This window comes from Leptosomus discolor, chromosome 8, assembly GCF_034619465.1.
Source record: "Leptosomus discolor isolate bLepDis1 chromosome 8, bLepDis1.hap2, whole genome shotgun sequence".
In the NCBI taxonomy this organism is placed as follows: Eukaryota; Metazoa; Chordata; class Aves; order Leptosomiformes; family Leptosomidae; genus Leptosomus; species Leptosomus discolor.
Genome location: NC_141398.1, coordinates 36,350,570 through 36,376,717, shown reverse-complemented (window position 1 = coordinate 36,376,717; position 26,148 = coordinate 36,350,570).

Here is a 26,148-nt window from a genome sequence, read left to right as displayed (position 1 = left end):
CTTAACAGCTTCTGTGTTTTTCTGATCAACTGACCTTGTATGTTTACTTTAAGTATGAAGTGTCAGGGGTGGCTTTTTTATATTCATCCTGTTTCAGACTGGTCATGGATTTTCTGCAAAGCCTTCTTTAAAAGCAAAAATATTTATTCTTTCTTCACCTTGGCCCCCAAGTACAGCTTATCAGAAGCTTATGTCTTCTGTCTTGTTGATCTCTTCCTTTATAGTAATTGTGTGGGTTTTTTCTATCTTTGTGTCTTTGTGATGAGTCATTCTTGCCCTTCATATTCTGATTATAAAATGTTGACATCATTATGAGTTTCTGCTGTGTGACTGTTTTCAATTTTTATTTCTCAACTATAGCTTTCAACTCAGGAAAAGTTAAAGAATTTTGGTAAGATAGTGATGCTCTTGTGCTCTCCTGGAACTGCTATGCAGAAACTGACTTCAGTGGAAATACTTAGACTTATGCTTACAGTAACAAGAAGAGAAACACAACCAATGTCTTTCTCTAGCTAAATGTTTCAACATGGTGTTTCAGTGGCCTAGACAATGTCACAATATAATAGTATAAACATTTCAAGTTTCTTGGAGTACATGTGGTTCTGCTGTACTTCTTTTTTGTACTTGTGAAGCTATTTTTTTATCCTGTCAAGTAAAAGGGCTCTTCAGAGGTTAGAATGCTTCCCTCCACTTCCAGCTTCCACAATGTGCTGCATTGTCAATCTTAGCAAGAATATGATTTTCTATCAAGTAGTTTAATGGGTGACATACATGGTATTATAATCCCCAAATAACACTTGAATGTTGTTCTTATTGTTCCTTGTCTCCCAGCTGTGTGTAATAATCAGTCCTATACTTGATAGCTTTGGAACAGAGTTGAACAGTGTAGGTAGCTCAGCTCAATTTGTGGTTATTTGTTAGAAAACTTTTTCCTTTCTGCAAAGGTTTGTTTACTTCTCCTGTTCAGCATAAAGGATCAATGTACAGAAAATAACATACTGAGACAAGATGCTGCTGAGCGTGGATGAATATTTAGAGATAAAGAGATGGAACTGGATGTGGTCAGGAGAATGTCACCTCCTTAAGCCTGGAATGTTTTCTTTGCAACATTGTTAGATTGGTGGGATTTCAGTTCAGCAGGATCTGGGATAGGGTTGACATGAGCTCTTGTGGTGTTAAGGTCAGAATTGTCCACCTCTTGGTTCTGCTTTTGAGCTGAGGATCTTGAAAGCCTTGCATCATCAGTCTTGTGGCACTCTGCTTGTCAGGATTCCAGATTTTGTTGCTGTACAGCAAACCTGCTAATCAGATTTCTTCAGGGATGGCAAACTTTTGCAGAGCTGTCAGGTTGGATAGCTCAGCTAGAATTTCCACACTTTCTGCTCCCACGCCAGGAACCAAATGAGATTGGTTCCACATAGGCTTGGCCTTGTCTCGTAGAAGGGAGCTTGGATGTCCAGGGGTCTGAGAGACAGGATTTGAAGAATGGCACACCTGGAAAGTGTTCCGAGGTCAATGATTCTGGGACAGTATGCCTAATGGGGCTGACTGAAAGCTGTAGATATCGGGAGCTTATGTAGCTCATAATGAAAACTGATAATAGTATTGAATATAGTTGCAGGTAATGAAGGAGGAGAAGGAAAATTAACAAAATTTAATTTCACTGAGACTCCACAGAGTGCAGGAAGACTTCACTGGGCAATATGACTGATTTTTTTTTTTTTTTCTTTATGTTTCTGGTTTGTCTCATTCATGCTAAAGTCTGACATTTCCTGTGAATGAGAAACTCTGCTTTTCAGTTACTGTAGACGCAACCCAATGTCTGAACATGTTGCATGAGACCATTTTTTTCCCCCAGGTTTCTGTAGGAATGCAGACTTTGAACTTCTTGTTACTTTTCTGGAACTTTAGATGTAATTTTACTGTGTCTTTGGCATGTAAACAGAGAACGCACCTGAGGTGTATGGTAGAAACCTTCTGTAGGTACCTATAGAATAAGGTTGCTGTGATGCGTTTTAAATAGTTACAGCTTTTGGAGGTGGGGATATCTCCTGAGAGAAATGGAGAAACTTCCTGGTAAGATTCAATGGTAGATGTAAGAAAATAAATATTTTATTATTTTTTTTTAACCAAACTTACAGAAGAGCGCCAGGATTGCTATATGTATTGCAGCATGAAGCTTCAAAAAGGAAAAGTAGTCGTCTCATTCCTTTGCTGTTTCTGGGGGGCTAAGAGAGTAAATGACCTGCAGCTGTAGCTAAGTGGGAGGACTGCAATTTGTTAATGATGGTAGCAAGTAAAAACAAATAACTTTTATAGTTTTGGAGAATGCCTTGTAGTATGCAAGTAGTCTGACATTAGTGTGTACCTTAAAAACGTATTTGTGCCCCATTTAAAATTAGAGGCTCTATTCTAACCTACCGCACCATAAACCAGGGATCTGTATGAAGACAGGGAAGTTATTCTCATATGAAACTAGCCTGAGATCAAAATAGGCTCCAAAATATTTTAAATATTAGGAGACATTAATGTATATTGTTGATTATAATTCCAGTCACTGGTTATGAACCTCATGAAATGAATCACCTCATTTATAATGCATGCCATGGGACAACATCTAATTTGGTGACAAGCATGGAGTCTAGCAAAGATTCAATAGAAATATCTACTTAAATAACTGTGTTGTCATCTAATTACATACATTTTCTAAAACTCTGTTATTTAATATACCTGTTATTATTAAATTGAATTTCATACTTTCAAAATATTCTTGTAAATAAATGCCTTTTTCTCTGTGAGATGCAAGGTTAGCGTTTATTTTAAATTGTGAATATTTTTGTGAGAAAGATAAGAAAATCAACATATGCTGTTATCACTTTTGAAACAGCAAGGTGAGGGCTATCCTTGGAAAGTAATTTATATTCCTGTACAGGTTGAAACTGATATACAAACAGATAAGCAGAATGCTTCTAGTCTGAGTTCTAGCTGCAAAAAGCCATGCCAATGATTGTCTTATATGGCCTCCAGTTTCAGACCAGATCTTTGACCTTTTGGACCATTCTGCTGGTTTACTGTGACCATTTCAGATGCCTTGGACCTATGTAATTTTTAGCTGCGTAAGTAAAATATAAAACTATTAAAGTGATGCTATGTAAGTTAACATTGTCTACTAAATGCTCATAAGAATAGGTGTATAAATAAGGGCTCAACTGCATGTAATTATTTTGCACTAAAAATGTCATCTATACCTTGGATAACATGCAACCAAGAAGTTCACCAAAATAGTATTGCCTAGCTGAGCTTGTTAAAAGTTACATAGTCTGATGGAGGAACATGTAATGAAATCTGGTCTTTGAAGATCGCTATGGCTAGTCAGAAAGCTTAAGGAATACTACAGTGTCATTGGGAGGTACTACAGTGGTTATCGTCTGAAGTAAAGGCTGTAAAAATATAGTTCAGTTAAGTTCCATTCTTAGACTTTTGGAAATTAATTCTGGTCTATAACACGACCAGATCTAGTAGAAATATATCAGACCACAGATGTTGGAATAAGTGGTGTATTTTTAATCATTTGCTTCTGTGTGGTTTTGGTCATGGTCAGTGTGGTAGTGGCGATGTGAGGTATCCACTGCTGTTCTGGCTGCAGCTTCAGTACAAAATATGGCTGTGGCAGTGTGAGATGTAGGGTTCATTCTGTTTCCGTCAGCAGAGTGTTTGCTCTGTTCCAGTCTGGTTTACCCAAGCAAATTAATTAGACAAAATTATTATACTGGTGTTACCTGGCACATATTTTGAAGATAACGAGACTGTTGTGGTGTAACAAAACAATTGTTTATGACTTATTGCAAGATGGGGAGAACGCTTGTCCTAAATGGATGTACAAAGCTTGGGATTTGAACAGTGATTGTTCGATGGGGGAATCTTCTATTACTGTTCTTACAGAGTCACCCATTGGGTGAGATTTGTGCATGCTTTTGGAAGCTGCAAATGTTTTGTCTTCTAATTGAGTAAATACTTTTCTCCTTTGAGAAAATATATATACACTCCTTATATACATATATAATTTTTAAAATCAAAATCTGTATTAAGTGAAATAGTTCTTTCATTTAATTGGTTGCTTATTTTTTTTCACTATTCTGGAATGCTCTCCCAAAATTCTACACCCCAGCAGGCTTATGCTGCAGTTGTAGAACAGGTACAGTGCCCTGTAAATAGCAGAGGAAGGTGACCTCCATTCAGGGGAGGTGGCAGGGACCACTGAGCTTCAAATATGTTTTGTGCACAAAGGGAAAGAGGACAGTCACGTGTGGGATAGCGACACCTATCTACTACACTGGCCTGAAGTCTTGGGGGCTTTGGTACTTACCAGGTGCTTAGACCTGGGATGTTGTGGAGAGTCTGATAAGCCTTGTCTTTCTTTTGGACTGTCACCTCCTGCTGCTCATTCATCTGAAGCACCAGTGGTACTGCCAGGGAGATGCTGAAGTTGGCCCCAAGAATGGCCACAGGGGTCTGGGGCAAGGGTGGAGTGTGCGGGGCTCCATGTGTCATTTGCCTGTGAAGGTGAAAGGCTTGGGAAGAAGTTGATGGATCCTGGGAGTCAACATCTGGCTGTCCAGCTGGGGTCTTTGAGAGGGATTTGGCTTTTGCAGTCATGGAAAACTCTGAAGGTTGAAGCCTGCTGGGAAAGGATGAGGTCCACCCAGCTAAGTGGGGCAAGAACATCTCTGCCAACACACACCAGGAAAACCTGGTGAAGACAGATGTAAACCATGAGGAAATGGTGGACAGGGCTGAGAAGCAAATGGTGCAGGGTGACAGTTACAAGAGCAATCTTGGGAATAGTTATGCAGGGTGAAAAGAGGAACTAGCACTCTGTGTGCGGTCACGCAGCTACAAAAGTCTTAGAATAACTCCAATAAGGTGGGACAGCTTGCATGATGGGTGCTGCAATGAATGGATACAGATTCTTCAGAAAAGATGGGAAGACAAGGATCAAGGGATTTTTCCCTCTAAGAGAAGCAACAGTTTGAATATGTGAAACTTGGTGGGACAGAGAACAGGCAAGTTGGGAGCTTGTGGGTCATAAACAGATAGGCCAATATGGGGCACATCATGATGGGAGTTCATTACAGATCATCGTCTGATGATGAGGAAGCATACAAAGTGTTTAGAGAACTTGAGGAAGTACCTCTTTGAAATCTACTGGAAAAGTGTCATTGTTTAACCCCAGCCAGCCACTAAGCACCACACAGCCACTTGCTCATCTAGGAAGAGGCTGAACAAGGAAATGGTGGACTTGTTGCTCAGTGGAGTGGGTGAATTTGTGGCAAGGGGCTTTGTGTCCATACAAGGTTGCCTTCTGTCATCTTTGAATAGTCAGAGATTAGAGAAGAGCCTCGATGGCTGGAGAAAGGCAAATGTTTTACCAATCTTCAGAAAAGGTTAAAAGTGCAATATAGGGAACTGCAGGCTCATCAGCCTCTCTTCATGCTATGGGAAAAGCATGGAGTGAGTCCTCTTGGAGCATATCTCTGCACAGATGTAGAGGAGGTGATTGTGAACAGTCAGCATGGACTGGCTCTGAGGAGAATCTCTTTCCCTGTGAGAACAGTCAGGAAGTGGAATAGGTTGCCTGGAAAGGATGTGGAGCCTCCATCCCTGGAGGTTTTTAAGACTCAACTGGATAAAGCCCTGAGTAAGCTGGTCTGATTCTAGCTGATCTTTTGAGCAGCTGGTTGGACTTGGAGGCTTGTTGAGATCCCTTCCCACCTGGATGAGTCTGTGATTCAATGATTCTGTAATGCACACGATGTCAAAGGTGGACAGATTAATGCTGGTTTTATGTGTGGTACAGCAGAGTGAATAAACAAAGCAGAGGTATTGACTTAATTACATGAAGATGCAAGCCTGATCATCTCATCCATACTGCTGCTTAAGCTGGAGAATTGCTCAAGTGCTGTTAGGAAAAGAAAACTGCAGGTGATGAGAAGCTGAGAAACACAAGTCTTGCTGCAGGGTCTTTTATCTATTGCTTTTCTCTGCATGGTATTTTTTTTCTAGTGCTTGAATTTTGTTATTTAAAGGCCATGACCCATAGTCTGTTAGGGATATAACTGCAAAGGGAAAGACAGCAGATAAATCTATGTGGGATTTTTAAGTGGAACGAATGGCATTAATGAACACACAACATGTCCATTTGTCAGAGTTGGGAAGGAGGAAGACAAATCACAGATTTGTAACTTAGAAATTAATGCAGTCATGCAAAACTTCTGTTATGGACTCCAAGGATCTATCTACAGTTGAATTTTTATACTGTGATTGGCATTACACAGATGGGAAAAGGGGATAATATGATGAGAGAAGTGTCAGGGCATGAAAGCATAGAAAAGTGTGCTAGTGGATTTTCTGATTTTGTGCTTTTCACAAATGGTGCTATTCATAGGTCATCTGCATGGAGGATTGACTTGACATTGCAGAAACCGTTTGCTGCATTCAGTGTAGGAATGTTCCCTGTAATTCTATTCTAGCTGATGGTGTTATGTCCAAAACTGCCATGTTGATAATTTTTTACCTAGTATGGATCTTGCATGAGAAACTCAAGACAGCTTGAACTGAAAATAGTGTCACTGTAGTTTCTTAGATGAGAGAGATGCTTTTTAAGAAGCATACATGTGGGCATTACAAAGCAGCTTTCAGTTTGCACTCCTCAGTGAAGATTCTGAAAAGGCTATTCATATTAGCCTAGTACTGTGCAAAAAAAAAATCCTTTTAAATTGAGATTTATAAATAATCTGGATTTCAGTCCTTGCGCTGACTCTGTGGAATGAAACTGTTTGCCAATTTACTTGAGGAGAGAGATATTTTTTTCTTCTTTTTCTTCTCCTGGAAAGATGTGTGCACTGCAGTTAGGCTTTGCATGTGGGAACCTAAATACATGATGCAGCAGGGAACAATGTGAATTTGGAATGCATCAGAGCCATGGTGTTCCTCTGTTGGCCTTGATACTGTCAGAGCAGTCTGTTTCCAAAGAACCTGCTCGCGCCCAGAAGCCTGCGACTCCAGAAGCCCTTTCAGGTAGTAAAGAGAAGTTATTCACTTCCCACTACTTGAGAGGAACAAATATGCTACCCTTGGACTATTTAATTGGTCTATTTTATTAACGACAATAGAAGTATAGCAGGCTTACATGGTTGTGCTATGGGATGGAGGGAAGGGGCTTGTGTGCTGTGAGATTCAATGGCTGCAGCTGAGGGAATTCACCCATTGTCTCTCCAAGTGCAAACACCTTTTGTGGAGTGGTGTCAGTGGGACAGCTGGAAAAGATCCTAGTGTTGCCTAAAAAGGGTGCTTTCTGAAAGAAAGTGTAAGTTTATAGGCAGAGGGAACTTTCTAGAATAACAAATTGGTTCCAGATTGTTTCAAGGAATGGGTAAAGAAAATTCATGCAAGTCCTTGTTTTGACTCTGTATGAGCACACTAGTGTTGAGTTTCTTGGTGGCTCCAATTATTGTTGGTCCTGAGGATCCTTAAGGTCTGTAGCCCAAAGACACCACACTAAGATAACCTGTGTTATGTCTTTTAGAGACGTAGAACAGGGGTTATAGAAGCGGTGACTAGTTAGTCATAGTGTGATGTCTGTGGTCAAAAAGGAAAACAAACTCTGACTACTAGTTACTATCTTAACTGTCATTTTTCTCTGAAGAAAACATTTTCAGTCTTAACTTATTTGCTTAATACTGTGTTAGCAGAAGTGTTCTTTAGTGGCCATGTAGATATTTTTCTGATGTTAAATTAGACTCAGTGACAGTGTATGCTTGGATGTGTCAGTAGATACCTCCTTCAGGCTTGAGCTGCACTGAAAAATATTGGAACATGACGTTGGTTAAGATAGCAGTAATGTGGTTGCTGCTATGGTCCAAGGCTGCATCGTCAGCACTTGAAGTGTCTTATGATAATGGTCACAAGGCCACAAGAGTGGCCTCATTGACACAAGACCATTAGCGTATGCCTTTAAGTTATGATATCAAAAGCTTTTATTGTTGCATGCAATTTCATTATTACATAGGTATTAACTCAGCAGTGGGGGTGTAAGTGCTGATAGCATCTCTATAAATAACACTTAGCTTTCTGCTTGCAGTGTTTGGAAGAATGTTCTTTTGAGCCCTGGGGATCCTTTGTTTCTCACTCCCTGGATCTGCAGCTACTGGTTTTGGGGAAGTAAGGGGGAGGGGTGTGGGGGGGAGGCAAAGAAGGAGGAAAAAAAAAACAACCAAAGCTAATTATCTCTGCTAATAGTCTGTCTTGTGCTTGATTGAAATGCAGCCTGACTCTCCTGTATCACTGATTTATTCCCAATGAGAAGTTCCAGTTGTCTACAAAGCCAACACCTCTGGACAGGCACCATCTGTCGAACTGCTTATTAACTCCCGTGATCCTGCCTGATTCTACCAGTAAAGAGACTAGTCTCAGAGAAAGCAAACTAGAGGGATGCTGCCAGGGGGCCCAAGATCTCTCTCCCTAAAGAAAGATGAATTCCATGCAGCCTCCTTAGTGGGTGCCATGTAAAAATAATTAAAAGGGTACTGAGGAAAAACAGCTAATTAAAAAGGCTTAGACAGAGAATCTTCTGATTCTTTAGGCTGGCCAGGCTTTTCCTGTGGGGAGGCCAGAAGTCAATTGTATCTTTACGCTGTCGCTTCAGTTGCTCTGTTTTGAACCTGTGTGAATGCTCCTTTGAATCCAAGTAAAAGTCAGGGCAGCCATGGTTCCCCCTGCGCCCTCACACCCATGGGGTTTGCTGCCTGGCCACGCTGGTGTGGCGCTCCTTTGGTGGCTTTACTCTCCTTATACAGCAGCAGAGGTGGACTCCATTGAACATAGATATTAAATGATGATTTTTTTACTGCAAATGTCCTATGAGGACAGACTAGGTTATCCCAGGTGCATGCGTTTGAAATCTGTTGTTCCATTGATGCCATGTGTTTTGGATGAAGGCATGAAAACAAGCAAAGAAAAACCTTTAATAAAGATAATATACTCTAAGGTAAACTAGAATTGTTGCTGGCTGAAGTATGTTCATTAGTGGGGTATTTAATCAGAGCGAGATACATAGGGAGCCTTAATTCCTATTGGAAATTCTTTCACATGAAATAAAAGAAGAATCAGCTATGTCACTGTATGCTACACCTGTCACCAAAAGGATCTTTATTGCATTTTTTTAAATTGAAGGAATGTGATTTGCTTTAGGAAGACAATAGACGGTAGTTGTAAACTCACAAATGACAGTGTAGTCTCTGAAAGTTTTTCTTTCCACTAAATCTTCTGAAAATCTTCTTCAAAATAGAAGCAATTACAGACTGTTTTTGCAGAAAGACCTTTACAGTTAATATGAAAAGTAACATAAGTAACTGTTACATGATCACTGCATTACTTTGATTTTTTTAAAAAAGATTTTTTTCTATTATCTGTAGCTATATAGTTTCATTGCTAGGCACTGTGGTCCAAAAATATTTTCTTCATTTGAAATTCTCTGACAAAAATTTAAAATGAATCCTCAGATCTTTCCAAAACTGTAAGTCTGATAGAAAAACATATGTTCTTTGATTTCTACTCCAATGTTCAAGTATTTTGAAGATTAGGGAAAAAAAAAAATTAACCAGAAATGTTGTCTGTCAGCTTGTTATAGTTATGTCATAACACAGTATATGGCCACAGTTAAATCCTCCTGTTGTTCTGTCTTAAAGTTAGAGGTGTATAGAACTTGTTCTCACCTGCTTGCACTTGGAAATTTGTTATGAAGAAGGAGAATAAAAATGTAACAGACTGTGGTACCTTCTTTTCTTTCCACTTTCCTTCCCTCTTCTTTTTCCAGAGGGACTTCTATTTTTTGCCAAGCAAAACACACAGCAGAATTTCTGGCACAGTTTCTCCTGTTGGGGAATGAATGGTACAACTCATAATCACTGACACTGTGCACAGATGCTTGGAGAGATGATAGAAATGGAAAACTGACCATAAAGCAGCTGCATTTTGGTGTGATTCCCCTAATGCAGTGTACTCAGAAGTTTTCTATTCTCAGTAATTAAACCAGGGGATATTACAAGGAGAAGGCAATGGCTGAAATGTCTGTCAGTAAGTTATCTTCAAAAAGGTGTGGGTACACAAAATATTTTATTGTGCAGATTTGATTGTTCTTTTTCTGTCATTTGTGGAACCACTTTTATCTTTTGAAAATAAAAAGTTATCAAATAAAGATTTGATAGAATTGTCTTCCTGTTTAGCCTATGCCCTTTGCAGCTTCATTTCTACTGTATTTTACAGTTGTGCTCAAGCAGAAGCGTTGGCCACAAATGTGCAACTGAGGTAAACTTCCATTTGAAGTCACTAGTTGAGTCTGCATGAGGTTATATGGGCTCAAACAACATACTGGAATAATCTCATCTGATGTTTGGTGTTAAGCAGTTCTAACATATAGTGTGTACTAGGAACTTTCCTAGCAAATCTGCACAGATGAGCAAACCACAATTAGTCAGCACACCCAGAAGATGTAGTACTGAGCTAATAGACTCCTTCAAGTAAACAGAAAGTGCATTTACCCCACTTTATTTTTTCTTTCAAGGACCTATGCCAATATGTTGTCACATAATCCCAAGAGTATTGCTGGAGCATTGTTGTGTGTCATGGGGACCAAGGAGAATTCAACACGTGTGCTGCGGAGAATGTGATGAAAAGGTTTTATTTAAAGGATAATTTCATGAAAGGAAAAAAATGAGAATATCAACTTGGGTAAGAACATTATATGCTTGCTTATTTTAACGTTTAAGGCAATAATTAGGCTGTGGAAATCTTACTCTGAAAGAAGTCGAGGCTTATTAAAAGAGTGTGTGTATGCCTATACACAGACTTCATTTATATATACAGATACAAATATATCCTGCTGCCCCTGTCAGCATGGTTAATGGTGTTCACCTGTGCAGAATTGTCTTGGAGGAGTCTATAACTGAATAGCTAATAGGCACTAGAAAAAAAAGTGCTTATTTGTTAGCTTTTGAATGGCCATGCCTATGTTTTGTCCGCAAAACTGTTCAGATGCACTTTTTTTTTCACCTTCAAATCTGGAACAGCATCTCAGAAAGATAGTATTTCAAGCAAGAGAGAGTGCAGGACTTCTACTTCTCCTTTCCTTCAGAAGCACATTTCAAAGCAGCCTTGACAGAGTAGTTGCTATATATGCTAACGCATGTCTACATAATCTACTGTTTGCTACTGCAGAAATGTTGGAGCGAGTGACTGTGTAACTAGAACCAGGCCTGGCAAGGGCTATTAGATGTAGTTCTGTGGAAGGTCTCTTTCATTGAGTTGGTAGATTGAGGGTGGTTGACTCTTCTATTCTTTTAAGTTCTTGCCTGATGCTTTCCAATATTAAGGGCTGATCTTGAAAAAACTAGAGTATTCACATGTACAGGTGACACTTCAAGGTCCTTGTTCTGTGTTCATACTAGAGATCAGAATATCTAATGATGGATAACCTTGAAAATTCAGCTAGGTCAGAGTCTCTCTCTAACATGTAAAGCTTGAAACTTCTTAGTTAATTCATTTAATTGCTGTATTGCTAACAGACTTTGGGACCTCGCTGGCTACCTGTGTCCTCAATCCCATGTTTTCTCAGATGCTTGAACCCACCCAATCTCCTGCTCTTCTCTTGTCTGACTAGTAAATCATGGGCATCATGTGGCCAGCTCTTGAAGCCTGTTCCCCAATGTTCCCAGCAGTGTACTGAGTCTGCATTAGTTCTGTTCAAGGGTTAAACAGCAAGATAAGACCCAAGCATTTGAGATGTAAAATGTAATTTTCATCTAGTTTTAGACAACAAAAAGATTCTATTAACTCCAACCAAGCCAAACGCAAACACTCTTAACTTCGGCCAGTTTTCATAGTCTCAGTTTTAGTGTCAAGGCTGGGTTTCCTGTGGCTGATCCAAAAAGATAAATGAAACACACATGGGATTTCTTAGGCCAACAGGTGTTGCAGCTGCTTTTATAACGCAAAACTGAAGAAAACAAAATGCCCAAGACAATTGTATATGAACCAATTGTTCTGACATGAAACTGTTTCCAGTCTTTGAATAGCCTGCTTTGGAAGACATCACAAAGCATTGCAGAGTATCTTCGAGTGACAATTATTTAGAGAAGTTACTGCCCTCATAATGTAATTTTCCAGTGTCAGCATATAATTAGGAAGGATGAATACAGAAGAGTCCCCATTGTGAAATACTGAGAAGCTGCTGTGCCCCTCCCAGTCCAATGCTGCTGAATAAATCAGATTTAACTTCCAGTTGTGCAACTTCAGGCTTTCTGAGCTTTGAAGCCTGTACTGAGCATGCTACACAACTGGTCCAGCTGACTTCTGCCTTTGATCTTCAAGGATCCCTTCGAAACACTATCTGCATGTTTAAAAATTCTCTTTTTTTTGGTTTCTTTTCCTTATTTTGTTAAATCTGTTGTGGTGGTTTTGTCCTGGCCAGATGCCAGGTACCCACCAAAGCCACTCTATCACTCTCACCCCCTCAGCTGGACAGGGGAGGGAAAATATAACAACAGGCACGTGGGTCAGATAAAGACAATTTAATGAAGCAAAAGCTGCGTGCGGAAGCAAAAGCAAAACAAAAGATCTTATTCCCTACTTCCCATCAGCAGGTGATGTGCAGCCACTTTCTGGGAAGCAGGGCTCCGGTACGCGTAGTTGTTGCTCCAGACAACAAACGTGAAACGAATGTCACCCCCTCCTTCCTGTTTTCCCCAGCTTACATTGCTGAGCAGACGCCATGTGGTATGGAATATCCCTTTGGTCAGTCTGGGTCAGCTGTCCTGGCTCTATCCCCTACCAAGTTTTTACCCACCCCCAGCCTACTGGGGAAATGTTGGGGAAGCAGCCTTGGTGCTGTGTGAGCCCTGCTCAGCAGTAGTCAAAACACTGGTGTATTACATAGCTACCACTGCACAGCACAGTGAGGGGTGCATGTCAGGCAGACCCGTTACATCTGTACATTGTGCTTATGAAATATGTCACCTTCATAGAGCTGAAAGACAAAGTTCTCAGCAATAGCAGCAGCACAAGCTGCTGAAAGTTCAAGTTTTCACCACTAATGTGTCTCAAGCCCAAGGTCCCCTTCCTTCAGCGAGGTCAGAGTCTTTGTTGCATTAGATCCTCTTAGATGATAGAGGTTCTTGGTGTTTGTTTTTAAGAGACTTGAACTATCAAGCAGCTATCAAATGCTATTGCAAAAGACTAATTCTGCCTCTGTAGGTGAAACTGAAAGCTTCAGTTTGGCAACACCTTCCCTTTGCTATTAAGCTGTGCCAATTTTGAACTGTGACCTGTGGTGTAAAGCTTTGTATTCCATTGCTTTTATTCTGGGAGGTCAAGTTTACCCAATGCTCATGGATTTACATAAGTGTCCTTAAGAACATTCCTGTTTGCTGTTTCTATTTGTGACAGTTTGTGCAACCAGTCCCTTGGCAGATGCAGGCATTTGCTAATTACAGATCTTAGCAGCAGTTTTAGTAACAGCATTTCAGGATGGGAAGGTGATATTTGGAGATAATCTCTCTTTTGCTAAATGGGTAAGCATGTCTTTGTTGGAGACAAAAGTGCTCCCTTAATTGGAAGTCCTCTCTGTGGTAGGAAATAAAATTCCTTTTCTTTATATGAAATGAGTTCATTGGAGGAAAAACAATCAGTTCAGGCTACAGGTTACTGAATGTGGTGTGGAAAAGGAACCTACCAGTAGAGTTCTCCTTAAATAGGAGGTCCCTTTGCAACTGGATGATGCTGGAGAGCGCTGCCCTGGCAGTTGCAGGTTCTTAAGGCCTCTGAAGACCAGCCCACAAATGGCAGATGAGGAGCTTGTTTATTAGTCAGTGGTGGTCCGTTGTATTCGTGCTTTTCTGCAGGGAAAGCTAAATAATTGAATAACCGCAGAACTCTAATGTTTTACAAAGCTCTGTGAACGAGGTTTTACAACCTCTGTTAGGTGTGGCAATGACAATGGTGGCCTAGGCAACAGTCCTAAACTATCTTACAGAGAAGCAACCCAGCTGTTGGTAGAGCACCACATGGACTGAGCTCTTAGGGCTGGTTTTGTGGTGCCTGTGCCTGATGTTCTGTTGCAATAGGGCTGCAGTTGTCAGCCCCTCCGCTACCCAGTTTTAAGCTTGCTTGGATGTAAACATATTGTGCTGTGATGTAGAGCCACCTGGAGATGTGGCAATTCTGTGACTTCAGCTGTTTAAAAGTTTGTGAATGCTCATCAGGAAGGTCCCTTTTCTGGTCAGGGGAGAGTGATCATACTCTCCAGGTACCTATGCAGGTCCCTGTCCCCCTCCCCCTAACTGAAATATTATTTTTAGGGTGAGATGAATCACTGTCTGGAGATGCTTCTCTCTCTGTTGAGGCAGCCTAGATGTCTAGTTTAGATTAGATGCCTGACTTTTAGACAGCTAAAGATACTGAGATGAATGAAATTCTCTGGACTGTTTCCTCTTTGTGCTTGGAGAGTATACGTGCATGCCACAGGGGATCTCATTCCTGCAGGATTGTGATAAATAAGAAATGAGGGACTGATCTTTCTCTTTTGGATAAAACCCAGAATCAAGGTGGAAAAAAATCCTGTATATATAACCCTTTCTTCTAGAGCAGGCTTCAATTTTTAAGTTCCGAATCTTTGCCTTTGTGTTGGGAGGGCATCATACAGTTGCAGCTCCATAGTTACAGAGATACTGCAAATAGATTGTATAATATCCTCTGTGTAGCATGCCTGATTGAATTAGTCTTTTGAGGTAAAGTCTCTGCATTTAGTTTAATATTTAGAGGTTTTTCCTAAACGTTTAAAAAAATTATGCAAAGTATTAAGATTTTGAAGAAGCCTCTGTACACTTAAAACTAGCAGGGATATACCTCAGAGATAACTGCCTCGTATGATCAGAGCAACATTATAATCTACAAATAGGCACAATGTATGGAAACTCTGGTCCTGAAATTGTTTGCTGTGTTTAAGTAGCTTGCCTCGGAAGGATATATGCTGTGGTTGATGTGCAAGAGCTCTTGTGCTCTCAATCTGCTGTGTTTGCTGGGATGCTCTTGGAAAGGACAAGCATTTGCTACAGTCTGAAACATGACTTTGAGTTCTACCTCATGTTTTGTAAGTGGTAGGATTTGCCTTATGATTAATGAGACATGATAAAAGATAAATTTAAAGGATTGTGCTGGTTCTTTGTGGGGAGAGTGTAACTGGAGCAGAATTTAACTCTGCTCAGTGATTTGAAAACAAGGTATCCACCCAGAATATCAGAGCTTAAAAATAAAATGTACACTGATCAAACATCAACAAATATGAGAAGCCCTGCAAATGCAGTCCATGAGGTTGCTTTTGCAAGTGCAGCTTTTGAAGCTCCCTTTTGTCTACGGAAATGCCAGTGTACGGTCTTCCCTTTGTGTATATATATAACAGTGTGTGAACACTGCAAGACTTGAGTGTGCTTGGGTGTGCTTCCTAGTTGTGTATCTTCAGTCAACTGTCCTGATTCAAAGCAATGTGTTGTATTCAATGTTTTGAAGTAATAGGTGACTGATGTCAGGGAGACCTGTTAAACTGTCTTACACTTTCATAACTGGAGAAGACTTAGACCTCTAGAATTAATCATGTAATGCACAGACTTACATATTAAATACATGCATATATATGAAATATATGCACACCTTACTGCTTTGTCCCACTAGCCTCAGATGAGGTAGTTTGACAAATGAGAATGTAACATTTTGTTTCATGGGCCTCTAATTCATGAATTCATGAGTGGTCATAGAATGAAGTCTATGTACCCCAAAGTTTACTTACAGTAAGAACTGCCTTAGAAAAACTGTTGGAATTTCTCTAGGGCTTGTTTCTCTTTTTTTTTTTTTTTTTTTTTAAAAAATGAAGACGACCAAAATATCGAATGAAAAGTGGAGTACTTCTTGATGGTATTACAACTTGAGAAAGCAGGATCTGGAAAAGAAGAGGATGTCCGAGACAAGAGAAATGACTCCACGGTCTTGTGGCTATGAAGTCCTGGTTTGCCATCATGGGGAGAGCAGTGGTAGAACTCTGGCTGTGGAAGGTGGGAGTTTCACTTTTGTTAGAAACATTGAAATCCCCAGGGTTAGGTGTTTTACCTTACAGAGTCAAGAAGGCAAATACCAGGTCTGCTTTGCTCTTACTGACTCTTCAGGAACACCAAGATTGCACTTGAATTTCTCAGAGAGCCTGGGAGGTGTTTGTATGTGCGAAAGAGAAAACAGCTGGCTGGAGGGCCGAGTTCTAGCGGGGGGCTGCACTATGTGGAAGAAACTCCCATGTTGTTTTTGCAAATTTTCTCATGCCCCACGGGACCATGCCACGTGTTTCTTAGGATGCATAACAGAGCAGCAGATGTCTTCTCCTGGTCAGATTGTTTAGACGTTTTTAGAGGTGTCTTGAGCATCAAATCAATAGTGGCAAGGTCTCGGAATGAATGAGCTGAATAACTTAAATGTAGCCTCCAAATGGCATTTGCCCCACAAACTTTCAAACTGGAACTACAATCCTGAATGTTTTGTGAGGAACTACTGAGTATTCCTGCTGAACTCCTTAGGATTTATGTGCAGGTGGCAAAGCCAATCCACAGAAGGGTTGGTTTGGTTGGTGGGTTTGGTTGGTTTGTTTGTTTGTTTTTTTAATTCTCCTTTTCCTATAGGCCTGTGTGGTTTGGATAAAACTTTCTGTTCTGCCCACAACCTAACTAGATGCTTTTGAGGAGTCTGCCGATGTTTGAAGTTTGCCAGAGGGGATGATTTATACCACCATTTAACATTTAAGACTTTTGAAATGAGACATGAAGAACCAATGCTTGTGATGATGTGTGCTAAACATTGGCTGTGAAATCTTTGGAATTTAGGAACCTGAATCTTCTCGTATAGCAACAGTGCCTGTGGGCTACCTGCTGAAAGGGTGGGGGTGTGTGAGAATGAGTGCTAAAAACTTGTTTTCCTTGAATTTTTGTTGTATATCGCCACAGGATAATGTGGTGTTTTGCAAAGGTCTGAGCTAACTTCAGGAAAAAGAGCTAGTGCATTGCAAGCCATAGAGCTGCATTAATACCATGTGCTCAATGTGATTAGCCTAGCTAAGAACAGGCCACTCATAATGTCATTATTGTGCCAGATCCTCAGTGGCACTTCAGGTCACCTGTTGAGAGAGGGAGCATGGCTGCCAAGGGATGTCATATTGGGAGGCTGCACCAAAGAAGAAGTCACAGGAGTTCTGAAACACTACTAGATAATGGGTCTTGAGCTGTGGGAGTAGCTCTGTAGGCTTTATCCTGCTTTCAAACTTGACATGCCAAAAGCAGCTGGATCAAAGGTCTCTTTGATCACCCCACCGTACACTTGGGAGGTGAGCTCAATGGCACTGCACCTTGTTGCTTATTCCTCAGTGCTAAGTCCATGAGCTGGAAGCCCACTGTGTGACTCATTCTCACAACTGAGCCCATAGAGAAACTGTCTTGGTGGCAACGTGAGAAAAATAATGGCAGATACCCTGGCACAATATGCCTGCAAAAACGTAGGCTTCAAGGCCAGCAGGAGGCAGTGAAAACCTGTAGAACATCTCTTAATTGTTCTTGATTATTTTTTCTTTTTATTTTTTTTTTCCATTCTCAGGGGCAAGATGTCTGTAGATCTTGTCCTTTTAATCAGCTTTTCATAATCATGGATTTCAGAACCTTAGTAAAACTTGGTACAGGAAGAAGTGTGAAGTTCAGTATAAAACCCTTTAGATTCCAAAAACATTTAAGCACCTTTTTTGACTAAAGATCTGTGGTTTTGGAATAAGCAGCCCATGCACCTCCTTTCACAATCAGACTAGGTGCACAAGTGCGGAAGTCTTATCAATGTTTATGCAGACCCCATACATCATGTATTGAGGGAGTCTTTTGAGTTAATGAAAAGTTCATCATGTTCTAAAGTAGGAAAAAATGGACTTGTGGCTTCAGTTAGGATATTGTATGCACTGGGAACAGTAAGAACAGTGTATAATTGTAGATACTTTTTTTTTCCCCCCTTTTTTTTCCTCTGCATTGTGGAATGGAGAGGATTGGCCGTCAGTAAATGCAGAGGGCTAATAACAGTCCTCAAGGTATTCATGGCAGGGGTTAAACCAATGGATAAAAGGTGCAAATTCTTTCTTAAGAAATGTAAATAATTTGTTAGGGAGTTGATAAATTTCCAGTAAGCTAGTGTATTTGAAGAAGGTTAAGGCTATTCTCACACAAATTACCTAGATTTTAAGACCAGAGGAGATCATTAGAATCCTCTAGCATTTTAGCCAGGTGTTTCTTAGTTAACCTGTATCTTTGGAAGGAGCTAAGCATACAGTTTTTGGAGACCTAGTCTTGATTTAGTCTTCTGTTAACAGAGAATGCTCCACATCCTTCCCTAAATGAGGTGTTACACTGATTAGTTTAGCAGATTAGTACTGTAGCTCCTTGATCTGTTTTATCTGTTGTAATTTAATGTGACTGCTGAAAAGGGCATTCCCACTGTCATCTAGTTGCTTTTTTTTTGCCTCTCCCTTGTGCCAGCTCTGGGTTTTGTGCTTCCTGGTTGAAACTGAAATAGTTTGCCAGGTGAATTTCCTCACCTGTAGAAACCAAAAAAATATTTGGTTTTCAGGTTATTCAGTTCTTTGGTTTGGTTCCTCACACAAACAGTACTGATGCAATGGAGACAGTGGGAATGAATGGCCATAATATGGAGGAGGAAGATAGGACAGGCCCCTTTAATCAACAGCACTGAGTAATGCCAGATTAAATGGATTATGGAATTGTAGTGTGAAATGTAACAAGCAAGTAGCTAACAGCTGACTCTAGACAAATTTGGATGTGCAGAAGGTACTCACGTGGCCAATGGAGATAAAGAATCCTGTGCTATCCTACTCTTGGAGTTGGAAAATTTTATTGCAGAGATAGAGAATTTGGTGACCCTTACAGAACTATAGCATGCCTTTTTTGACAGTCTGCACTGAATTTGGAAATCAGAAGGACTACCAACATTTCTACGGAGAGGGTAGTTGCTTAGAAATTTAAGGCTGTCATGTGGGGGTGAGGGGGAAGACAACAGTGTTGAATCCTCATCCATGCTGTGAAAATCTTGTTCTATAGAGCACCAGACTGTTGCATCAGCAGTTCAGATTCACTTCAGTCAAGAAGCATTTCTCCAGGCTTGCACTTAAATTTTCTTGCTTCTTTACTTTGAACCTTATCTATGTGACAAAGCAAGAGACTGTCTTGTGGGGTGCTTGGCAGGCTGGCTCAATGCAGACTGGGTTGAAACTATGGGAACATGTAATATGCATTTGCAGAGACCTGTTTCTCTGCAATGTTTTCTTGCTACAATAGGAAACGAGGCTCATGAGTGCTGACAATTGGAAGAGGTCAGACAAAATCTCCCTTCTTTATTTTAACCATCCATACCTTTGCTGAAGTAGAATTGGATGAGACTGACTTCCTTCTACAGAACAGTTGGCAGATGACCAACATGTTATTGAAGAACTCTGATGAAGACTACTTTCATCAAGCCCATTGTTTTCCAGCAGGGTCAAACTCCTATTAATATCAAAGCTATTAGGTTAATCCTCACACAATAATATGGTTTATATCTTTTGTACTGCACCTGTATTGGTCTTGAGGCAAAAAAGTAGTGTGACAATAGGCAGGCCCTGTTCCAAGGACTTGTTAGTTATACATCTGTGACTGTAAATGCCCTGCAGTCTTTTGGGAACAGTTTTCTGTAGCTTTCTTTAAAAATCTAGCCATATCTTAAGGGTGAAAGTTTGGACTCTGAAGTTGCTATTACAAAGTCTGTTGGTTTAAGTGAGGCTATGATTTCTCCAGGACTTGTCAAACAACAAAAGTTGCAACAGGCTCAGGTAATTAGACCCTTGTTTTAAACTTTTGCTATGCTTTAACTTCTGTAAGAGTATACCTTTTATCATCAGTAGTTGCTTGGCATCTTTTCATGCAAGTCAGGGAAGATGCTACTAAGCAACTCTAAACTTTTATTACTTTTCAGAGGATGACTGATAGTGCCCTGATGAAACCTGGGTGCTGAGCTCACAGGGCACTTTGCCAGCAGACATAGCTATTTTTGTAGCTATCTGTGTTTCTAATGTGACTCAGTATCGGCAATAGCAACTGTGGACTAGAAAGGCGTGCAGATGCATGCTTTCTGTGTTGGCTTTTTTTTTTTGAGGTCCCTGAAGTCAGCTTAAACTTCAAATACATGTACATCACTAGCACCCTCTCTTTGGGTCTAACAGAAACCTTAATGGGTCACTTTAAGAAATGTGCTTGCATATTTTTGAATTTTAGTAAACAGAGTAGCTTTCCAATTCTTTTTTTTTTAAAAAAAAGAATTTATACTTTGAAACACAAATGCACAGAGAGGCAGTGTCAATGAGACTGGAGAATGAGACCCACAATATATTTGCACAATGACACATGATAAAAATAAAACTAACATTTTTAGGTACCCGGAAAGCATGTTTAGGTGTGCTGCTTGCAGGGTGTCTACCTGGGAGTTGTTTCTGTGTTGAAGGACCTGTTCCAGTAGCAGGAGAAAACCCCAGCTGTTTTGCAGAGGTGCTCTCTGGGAACTGGAAATAGCCAGTTAAATGACTAGTGTGTGGTTAAAAAGTTGCTGGGATCAAGTGGATAGCTATCAAGACCCTTGGCCTAAAAGGATGCTCATAGGTCAATGCATGTGCTGAAAGAAGTGACTAAACTGGTTTTGCAATATGGGTTGCTAACCAGGCTTGAATCCACCTTACTGATAGAAAGGTTAGAAGTTTATCACTTGGGTCAAATAGGTCCAGTGATGGAGTCATGAAGCCCTGTTTCCTTGGGAATTATTATGGGAGAAAGAGAACCTAAATTCAGAAGACATACCTGTCTGAAGACTGGAGCATAGTGAGACATAAGGAAGCTCACAAGTTACCTGCATTGTTGTGTGGAAGCATTTTGCATCGTTGATGGGGGAACTCAACCACATCTATGTCCACAAATATTCATGCTGGTAACTGAAACTAATTTTAAGGGGAAGCCCTACCCCTTGATCTCACTTAGATATGCATGGTCCGGTTTTTGCTTGTGTTTTTTGGAGAACATAATTGTTTGGAGGGTTGTTTTTTTGTGCGCATGCCTGTTAATATACTCTCTGTGCCTCTTGAACAGTAATTCAATGCATAAGTCTTCAGAGCTCGCCTATAAGCCCTTTTAGCATTGGTAGTGTTTTTTAGTAAATATGCAAGCAGAGAGAATTTACTGAGGGTTTTCCTAAGTGAATCTTAGCTGTGTAGCCCTGATATGAAGGGTTGCTCTTCCGCTTTCACCTCTGTGTTTGTGACAGATAAGATTAAACAGAAATTCTGTCAACAGTTCAACTCTAAAATGGTCGTACTGAGAATACATGTGCAAATATTCCTGAACACTGGATGTCCCAGATCTTAGTTTAATCTTTCCTGTAGTTTGATTGGTGTGTTTCAGCTGATTCTGGAGAAGAGATAAAGCTGCAAACACCCATATTATGTTCAGAGCTTGAGGAATTTGATTTGTGCTCATACCTAGTATTTCTTTGCCTCCTACAGACTGATTCCAATCAAATGGAACTGCTGAGAACTGGCTTTTGCTAGTGTCTATAGACAAGATATCTACATGCTGTTAAAAATGATCAAAAACTTAGAGCACTTGCAAGTACTTAATGTGTGTGGTATGCATGCAACAGATCATTCTGTTGCCAAAGATTTTGGTGCTGAATGCGGTTATGTCTTGATTTATATGTCACTGTTCAAGTTGGGAACAGTATAGTGTGATATGTTGTGGTTAGACTAGCTATCCAATCTTGCAAGCTTTTTTGTTCGTTTGTTTTAAAGCAAGCAATATGAACTTGAAGCATGACTTCACTCTCCTATTTATTTTCAATTTGAAATTATTGGTGGAAATAGTAATGCAGTATTCTTCTGGGAAGGACATGTGTGGAATCTGAAGTTGGTTACTCCAGTCAAACAGCAGATTGGGACTGGCGTACTTGCAGGAAAAACTCCATGTGCATTTTTCTGTGTTGTGCCAGATAGTGTCCAGCTCTTCTAAAAGGAGTTATAATGTAAGCAAGCATATTGGTAAGTGATTCTGTGGCAGTTTTTGGTGCTGTGGCACAGCGTTGTGCCCTGACGAGAGCTTAGCTCTTGGCAGTGAAGGTGGTTTGTCTCCAGAATCAAGTGCTCAGACATCCTGGAGCTTTCTGAAGTGTCTCCCCATGTGCACAGCTGCCACCACTGGAATGTTCTCTGCTTTCAGACTCAAACTGATTCACTTTCCTTAATTGAAAGTAATTCATATTTCTAATTGTATGTCATGTCTGTGCCTATGTAATGGAAAAGTGCTATTACAGGCATGATAATTAAAAAGAGCCTTCATATTAATAGAGAACAGAAACTGTCTATTAAGGAAGGTAATTAAACCTTTTGGAAATTATTAATATATATTAAATATTTCTTTTTAAGAGATCAAAGATACACTTTTTTTGCTTTCCTAAAAATAAATAAAAGACTGAAGAGGTCAAATTACTTTTAGGATGAGAAATGCATGGGCAAGAGCTTCCTACATTAAGAGCAGCTCGAAGTTCAGCGTGTGTTGTTGTAACTTTATGGGGAGCTCCTACATACATGTTAATTTTGGAAAGCTGTCCATGTAGATATGCACTGATCTGTAAGCCACCAACCGCTGGAAAAAAACTTCAAACCCTAAAGATCCATCCTTGAAGGTAGATGAATGGAGGTTCTGCAGGCACATGCCCAGTGGGGTTCTCCTACTCAGCCTCTGCTCGGGTGTTAGGAAGTACAGTTCTGCTTGTACTGGCAAACCAACCCAATGAGTGTGTGGAATTGCTAGGGGTATTCTCAATTACCTAGAATTCATAAGCCTCTAAAATAAGATTTATCTAGACTAAATACATTTGGCTGTGCCAAGACAGGCAGAGTTGCTTCAGTTTGCTAGGGGAGGACTAATGATTTCAGCTAGCTTGGCTGCAAACTACAATTATAATCTTTGTCAGGAGCAAAAAGAGTAGATTTTATTACCTGCATTTTTCAGAGAAAGAGGAAGGAACTCAGTAGATTCTCATCCTAGAATGAGTAACTGTTGAATTGCTGGCCAGGTTTCTTTATCCCACACAAAAATTGTGGAATTTGGGGATCCCTTGATGGAGAGGCCGTGAGCCAAGGTGGCCTGGGCCTCAGCCCCTGCTTTTAATCACTGTCTCTGAGCCATGGAAGGATGCTCTGCAGAGCACGTGTGTGTGGAAGCGCAGTGGATGGAGCACTGTGACTAGAAGGCCAGAACAGAGAGTCAGTTGCACATTTTAAGTTCCTGGGTAGTAGATGACATGAGATTTCACTGGTCCTATATGGACCAGGAACAACTTATGTGGTTTGTAGATTGTTCTGAAAAGGAAGAAACTTCTTCCCATGGAGAATGTAAGAACATAGGGAATGTCCATGAGTTGTATCAATGGTCTGTTGAATCCAGTGTTCTGTGTCTGACAGCAGCAGAAAGCAAGGCTGTTTAGGGAGAACATGTGGACCTGGCCACTTTCTGATGCCTGCTCCTCTCATAATCCATCAATATCTGGAACTGTTGCATTAGGCTGCATCACTCTCTGGTCCTTTAAGTATTTTTTGTTTTAGACTTGTTGGCCAGAATCTTTTTTTTGTACTTTTTTTTTTTTTTTTTAAAGGCAAAAGAAAACATAGGGAAATTGAGAATAGCCTTTGAAGGCTATTTGTCCCATAATTTGTCTGATTTCAAGACCATAGTAATACATTAGAACACACCAGTTTGGAGTACATTTGTTCAACTGTATTGCAAAAATAAATGTTGTTCTTGAATTTGCATAATTAATCATTTAGTAATGTGCTGTCTGAATTGATTCCAATGAAAGAATGAAGTTTTTAGATTTGCTTTCACTTCGGATGTGGTGCATCAAGTCAAAAGATTAAGCACTTTAATAAAAAGTGCCTCCTTCCCTTCCAAACCCTAAGCAAAAAAACCCCTAAAAACCGTTTATGGGAAAGCTTGGATGTTCTCCTTAAGGGCAAAAGCAAATGATCCCCTTGGAGTCATTCTAACACAACTAATAACTAAAAAAGGTACAGCCAAAATTTTATCTGAAACATCAGTGTGTCTGCTACTGAGGAAGAAACTGTCATGTGTGTCTATGGAGGTGGTCAGCTTGCGATACAGATTTGTTCTCTCTACTTGCAGAGCTACTGTGTGCCACTCTTTCTCTATACAAAGACAATTTGCATCTCATGTAGTAATGAAGAACAATGTTTTAACAGACAAAGGCACTCCTAATGTATTATTGTGTTGTCTTTTGAGTAGTTCTAGGTGCTGGGAAAAATGATAGTTCACAGTGTGAATGCTTTTCGCCAGCAGTGTGGATTATAACTCAGCATGTACAATCTATGTTGCATAAGGTACAATGGTGAACATTGTGAGAGGGAGAAAAGTTCAAATTATAGCTCTTGCTGATGGCCAAGAAACTAGCCTTTTGTATTTTTTTTTAAGACAAAGACAGCCCAAACAGAATCCAAAATATTGTCCTTCAAAGTGTGTATGTGCCTGAATTCAGTAACAATATGTTCATTTTTAGTGTTTGCAAATTTGTATAAGAATACACGGCTATATTGCTGAAACACCTGTGTTCCTCTGTTTTTTTCTTGTAAGCTTATATAAGGCACAGGTGGCTTCTCATTAACTTAATTCACACAAATATAAATATGCTGTGCAGTTTCTCTTGCTGTAGCTATGTAATCCAAGAAACATGATTGCTACTGATTTAATGTAATCAGTGTTGTGAGGGGAACATTCTGAGCCCTTTGTGAATGGCTCTATTCTGAGGGGATTTACACCCCATGTAAATCTGATTTAAATGGGAGAGTGGCGGAATGTGGCTTTCCTATTTAACCTATGCAAAAATCTATATTCTCCCACCTAGGTTTCTCACTGTGTGATGGGATACTCAGCTGGTACGTGGGGGTGAGGGGAAGAACCCAAGTCCAATAAGGACAGAGAAAGTAGGTAAGGGACTATTTCAAGCAGACAAGTTTATACATTTTGATTCAATATTCTGATATTCTTATTGAGGCTTTCCAGAATGTGACACTGACTCAAACTGCAAACAATAAGGAGAAAACAGCAAACATGTATCAATGTCTTCGGTGCTCTGCAATGATTTCTTTTTTTTTTCTTTTTTTAAGGGCCAGTGTCCTAGTGGAAATAAAATCTAGAAGAAAAAACAGTGAGCCAACTTAACCAGTAAAAGCAAATGTGTGTTTAAAAATTTGTCATTTAAAGAATATCTTTCTGTAAGTTCACTGAACTATAGCCAGATTTATTCAATTAAGATAATACCCTTCAAGGTTAACTACCATTTGCTGTTCACTTAGGCAAGCTATTGTACAGTTATGTAAATTTCATGAACAGAGACACGACTTGAGTGTCTTAATTACAAGCAAAAAGTGTCATTTAAATATGAATAAGTGAATACTTGCCTGTATTTCCTGTTCACATTCTGCTGTCATCTTTCAGACCAAGAGCTAACTAGCCATCTATATTGTGCTTCAGTTTTTCCTTCTGTCTCTAAAAAAAAAAAAAACCAAAAAACCCCCAAACAAACAAACAAACAAACCCAAACAAAACAGAAAAAAAAAAACAACCAAAAAAAACAAACAAAAAAATGCAACAAATCAAAGCCTGTCATAAATGCATGTAAAGCAGATGATGCAGGAATGTCCTACACTTACAGTTATTAGCACAGTGAATTTTAATTTACCCAGATCACAATGAATAGCAGAATTTTTCTGTGGATTTCTCTGCGTTTCAATATGATATCTATATTTAAATTGTACCATTTATAACTTCTGTGTAAGATCCTTTGGTAGTAACTTTCTGACAAGCTTGCTTGCTTTTATACTTCTATTTTCAGTGCTAAGAGCTATTATGAATTCCTCTCATT